The sequence below is a fragment of the Vipera berus genome (assembly GCF_964194415.1).
Source record: "Vipera berus genome assembly, chromosome: 2".
In the NCBI taxonomy this organism is placed as follows: Eukaryota; Metazoa; Chordata; class Lepidosauria; order Squamata; family Viperidae; genus Vipera; species Vipera berus.
In genome coordinates, this window is record NC_138203.1 from 100793840 (window position 1) to 100799839 (window position 6000).

At 43.2% G+C, this 6000-nt stretch overlaps 1 protein-coding gene across 2 annotated transcripts in view; it reads right to left on the reverse strand.

Moving 5' to 3' along the window:
* The window catches only part of TSTD2 (thiosulfate sulfurtransferase like domain containing 2), a gene marked incomplete at its 3' end in the record, with an annotated part of 34903 nt that extends 33743 nt beyond the window's left edge, over window positions 1-1160 (reverse strand). For both annotated transcript variants that reach the window (XM_081320865.1, XM_081320864.1), the window contains exon 1: window positions 1035-1160. The remainder of the gene's footprint in view (window positions 1-1034) is intronic.
* Between the last annotated feature and the right edge of the window lie 4840 nt (window positions 1161-6000).

A 6000-nucleotide genomic window follows, 5' to 3' on the forward strand; every position in this document is an offset into this window, starting at 1 on the left:
ATACCTTCCTTTTTATGGCTATTTTAAGAGTATGTTCATCAATGCCTTGGATTTACTTATTAGACTTGAACAGCCACCCAACTCGCATATGTGATGAATTCTTATATGATTATTACCACACTGTATTGTCAACACTGTAGGAAGACTGTATTACCGTTTATTGTAGCAAAAATAAGTTAGGAGGCTGGGAAACTCTATTCAAGACTACTGTAGCCAATTTCATTAAAAAGCACATTTTTGTGTGTGTGAGCTGTAGCTCTCTACCTCAGATGCAACTTTTGAAAAAGGGGCTACTAGCTTCCGATTCCGTGTTTTTCAACCTTGTGAACCGCCCTGAGTCCTACGGGAGAAGGGCGGTATATAAGTTTAATAAATAAATAAATAAATAAATAAATAAATAATAAATCTCGGCAACTTTAAAATGTGTGGACTTTCACTTCCAGAAATCCCCAGGCAGCATTCTGGGAATGGAAGTCCCACACCTCTTTAAAGTTGCTGAGATTGAGAAGCACTGTGTTACGTGGCTTAGAAATGCGTTTTAGGAGACACGTGTGCACTATACGTTTGCCCGGTCGCCTGAGCAAGAAAGTTAACTGCGGGGGCGCGTATTCCAGATTAAATTCGTAGCTAAGGACTCCTTGGTTCAGAAGGGAAGAAGGCAAAACCAAAGGAAGGAGGCGGAGTACATGTTTGGGACTTTTTCCCAGTTGCAAGCTATTTACTGGTGTCCCGTTCAGTTCACTAGGAGCCATTAAGAGCCCAAACCAGGGGTAGGCAACCTCGGCTCTTTTATGACTCGTGGACTTCAACTCCCAGAATTCCTGAGTCAGCTATGCTGACTCAGGAATTCTGGGAGTTGAAGTCCACGAGTCATAAAAGAGCCGAGGTTGCCTACCCCTGGCCCAAACCAAGGCAATCGCCTCCTGGGCTGTGCTTCTTCTTCTCGCGGTTTCCTTGGCATGCAACCCCGCTAGGTTTCTGCCTCCGTTGCTTCTTCTTCCCGCTCTTCCCCCAGTTGCCCCCCTTTTTTTTACCACGGCAGGCGCGGTCGGTGCGCAGACCCTCCCTGTCCCTTTCCGTCGCGCCTTCCTCGCTTCCTTGGCCGGCAGCTGAATTGGCTGACTCTTCGAAGCAAGAGCATGGCTGGCTGCTGGCTCCCTTAAGCCTTTACTCCGCCTCCTCCTGGAAACGCTTCACTTGAGGGACTGCCTGCAATTCTCAAGTCTTTTTAGACAGGACTGCAAGGAAGGCAGAAATGGTTTGGGCGTCCCAAAGGAGTATTTCGTACAGCCGGTCCCTGATATGATGATGATGATGATGATGATGATGATGATGATGATGATGATGATGATTATTATTATTATTATTATTAATATTATTATTTATTAATTAATTATTATTATTATTATTATTTTAATTCCATTTATATCCCGCCCTTCTCCGAAGACTCAGGGCGGCTTACAAACTTAGCAGTAGCCTTCATTCTATGTATATGCCTGCTTATTAGGGCTTTTCACACACACCCCAAGCGGCATTATTACCAAGTCAGCTTAATTGCCCCCAACAATCTGGGTCCTCATTTTACCTACCTCGGAAGGATGGAAGGCTGAGTCAACCTTGAGCCTGGTGGGATGCGAACCTGCACTAATTGCAGGCAGCTGGTGTTACTTAAGGAGGCATTAGCCCACTGCTCCACCAAGGCCCCTTACGTGGGTAATCTTCCTCTTCAAGCACAGCTAGTATTGAGATTTTACTAGAGAACTAAAATATCACACAAGCATTTCAGTGATTAAAGTGTTGTAGCGATTAGGAGGCATGAGATACTAATAATGCTTGTTCTTGGACCAGGAGGCCCTGCTCATTGTCACTCAATCACTTCTTGATTGAACTACTAATGCAACAGACTCTACTCTGCCCTTGAAGGCTAACTGGAAGCTTTGGTTCAACCAGAGTGCATCAGTATAGGCGTGTTGTTTTGCCCATGTAACACCACTGCTGCACTTGTTTCCAGCAGGTTTCCAGGTGCAATTCAAGGTGCCAGTTGTCACCTTTAGGGCTCTACAGGGCCAGGATCCCTCAGGGAATCATTTTCTACCAGGTACATCTGTACCTCCCACATGCTCCCATAGGGAGGGCTTGCTTCAGGCCCTGTCTTTGACATTTTCTCATCTTAATAGGACCAGGAAGGGGCTTTTTCTGTGGCTGCCCCCATTTGAATGATGTTCAAGCCCACTCCCACCCCACAGCCAGAAGCCTAGTGGGAGCCAGTGCTGCTCACACAACAATGGTGTTGCACAGATATACAAAGTATGTCCACTACTGCCACGCCGCTACTACATTCTGGACCAAGTGTAGCTTCTAACTGTTCTTCAACGGAGCCCCCATGTAGAGTTCATTGAAACAGGGGACTAAGGCACGAGTGACTGCGCAGTGTCCCCTATCTAGGAAAGGGTAAAACTGGAGCACACGATGTACAAAGGCCCTCCTGCCTTTGAGCACCTGCTCTCTGAACAGGACCCAAGATTCCCAGAGAATTCCAAATTGCACACCAGCTGAGACTAGGGAAGTGTCAAAGATCTCAACTCACCAGATACGGGTACCTTAAAACTCAATCTTGTCAGAATGAACAAAAGCCAAATCTTCCTATTCAGGTTCAGATAGCCTCCAGGAAATGAGAAGCACTTCAACAGCATCACGTGATTGGCCCAGAGCAGAAATATACTGTATAGCTGAATATCATGAACATGCTGATGGTATGTATATATTTTTAACATTCCCTCAGGACAAAGAATTCCAGAATTATTTGAGTATATTCCTCAGGAAAACTCCATGAACATGTCCATATAGTCCAGGGCTTTTCAACCTTTTCACCCATTGTACAACTTTTAGGATATGGCAACATCCGAGTACCACCAGTCGCCTAGCAAGGTGTCAAAAACTTGATGACCACCCCCCCCAAAAAGGAAAAAGGTGATGAAGTACAGGTAGTCCTCGACTTACAACAGTTTGCTTAGTGACTGTTCGAAGTTACACTGGCACTGAAAAAAGTGCCCCCCAAGCCACAGCCGAGCAAGACACCTGCCTGCCTGCCCAGCGGCACTCTTCCTCCTGTCTAAGATTTTCATTGTTGTGAGCATTTCTGTTGAGGATTGGCAGCGGGGGTGGGGTGGGGTGTGTTTGGTTTTTATTTCCCCCCCCTCTGCTGGGTGGTTGCAGCAGGTTTTGGTCATTTCACATGACCCTCATAAACATGAATCAGTTGCCAAGCATCTGAATCTAAATCACAAGACCCTGGAGATGCTGCAACATTCCAGCTGATCGGCGCTTATTTTGGGCTCAGAAGTGAGCTGGATCAGCGCTGAGCTCCAGCTGGATCCTGCTGCTGATCCTGGTGCTTCCACTGAGCCTTGACAGCCCTGAAGAACGCTGATCCTGGCGCTTCCGCTGAGCCCTGCAGCTCCAGCCATCTCTCGCTCAGGCTTGTGCAGTGCTGCCACTGTTTCAGCTTATTCCCTTCCCCCCCTACTTTTCTAGGATGGTCGTGTACCACCTGCCAGGTGCCAATGTACCACAGGTGGTACCCGTACCACTGGTTGAAAAGCCCTGATATAGTCCAAGGAGTTGAGCTGAACATTTAGGAATCATTATCTTCCACTCGTTTAATCTAGCTTGCTGTGATCCAAGGTGTTGGTGTTCAATAGGAAGTCAAATGTCATTGTGGTAGCGTATTAATATGCACAGAGAAAATATAAGACACAATCCTTGTGGCTGGTAATAAGTCTCCCACAGAGCTATAGTATATCTCAAGATAAGATTCGAAATATACAGGATTATGTTTCTTTTAATATTCTTCATAGTGCATTTATATGTGTATTAATATGTGAGCCTTAGCACTCCTCCAGCAATAAGGATTAAAGAATCGATGAAGATCTCTAGAATAAGATACCTAAGGTAAGTCATTTTGGTAACATGCTGCCTCTAGCTTGATCAAGGACTTGATCAGGTAATGTAAGTAAGAATAAAACTGGTACCTGGAAAAGTCCATAACAGACAGCAGAGGATTTGACAGGTATATGAAAACAAACTAGAATAATAAACAGTTTAAGGAACTATTGAAACAAATGTCTAATATAGCTCAAACAGCTATCTAAGCATATATTCTCTCATACAGAGTGTATTTGACATAGAAATTTAAATAGAACTTTTGTTTATTTATTTGTCTATTTTATTCATCACATTTCTATACTGCCCATCTCATCTAAGTGACAAAGATACAAAGACACCAGAAAAACATTTCTCAGGCTCCCATGAGAGACAACATTATTCAAAAGGCACATTTGCTGGAAGAAATAAATTGGGAAGGAAATAAAATGGTATTATATCAGGATATCGGCCAAGCTACTTTATCAAAAAGAATGTTCAAACCCCACAGCTGACTAAACAAGGAATAAGATAAATAGAGGGGAGGGTGGTATGTGTGTGTGTGTGTGTGTGGTTATTCGGGCCTCAAGCAAATAAAATAATTTTTATTTTTTAAGAAATGAACAGAATTTGGGGTGATCTGCAAAACCACCTGCACTGTTAACATAAAATTTACCTTTGAACTCCTAAAAGACATATGCTATAGCTGTAATAAGGAAATGGAAAAGTTAGCAGAAACAATTAGGGGTATGATTCCTGTAAGCTCCCAAAATACATGTGGGGAAGGGGGAGGAGAAACAAAAAGAACTCAGTTGTTTAGAGACAAATAAAATGTCCAGGAAGCTTTAATTTCTCAGCCTTAGGAAGAAGACAATGGCAAAGCACTTCTGAATAACCTTGCCAAGGAAACTGCTGGTACTTGTTCTGGTGTCTCTGAGAGAATTGGACAAGATTGAACAGAGGGGGTGGGGGGGAATTGCATAGAGCTTGTAATCATGACAAGTTTAGAGTATAAGAGATTCTCAGAAAACGCAAATAGCAGGAGAAACTAGTATACAAATGAAGGAGGAATAAGTTAAGGAGGCAGCATTCTTTGGGTTGGCATGTAATAATCCCAGCATGTGCATTAAATGACTTCAAAAAAGTATATGGACAACTGCAACCATGAAAATTCTTCACTTTGACCTATTAATGCTAAACCAGTTTTCCAAATAAGCTACAATAACAACAAACTTAAGGCAGATTGCATGGTACAAAACACAAGACACTCCACTCCGCTGACACATAGTTAAAAGATAAAACCTATTCAAAACACATATTAAAAAAATCATTTTATTCAGAAAGCTAATATTTTTGTCTTTTATCCTTTTGAATGTACACTTAATGTTTTGCCTATTTTTCAGTTTTGTTTGCAATGATTTTATTTTTTTTAGAAGAGATGGAAAAAATTATGAAGTAAGGCAATCTGACATTCAAGTGTATCAGTCATGGCCGCAACTGTTTTCTGTATTTTTAACTACAAAGTAGACATTTAAGGCTTATATTCTGCCCTTTCTCGAAATCACTTTCACTGCAGAACGTAGGTTGAGGTCACAAAGATCTTGAGAAGATTCCCTATGGGGAAAAAAATAACAAAACCACCTTACAGAATTTAATTATCGCCCCATAATAAAGAATAACTGAGCGATATCTTGGAGATTGACTCTGAATTTGTTTCCGTTGGTATAGGTCAGGGGTCTTCAAGCTTGGCCCTTTTATGAGTTGTGGACTTCAACTCCCAGAATTCCTCAGCCAGCATGACCCCTGGTATAGGTATCCCCGCATCCTTTCTTTAAAATATCAGGAGCCTACATTATCGGTTTTGTTTGTTTTCCCCTAAAGAAGCACAACAAAGACGCCTCGCGCGCTACGGGAGGGGAAGGGGACGGGGAGCGTTTTGTTTGTTTGCGTTTCTCAGGAAGTCTCCCAAGTGGTAGATCGTCCCTTAGCCTTGACCTGACCCGGAAGTGCTGCCACTGTTCCTATTCCGTCCCACTCCCGAACTCCTCTCTGGTTTCCCCGCCAGAGGCGACCGGAAGA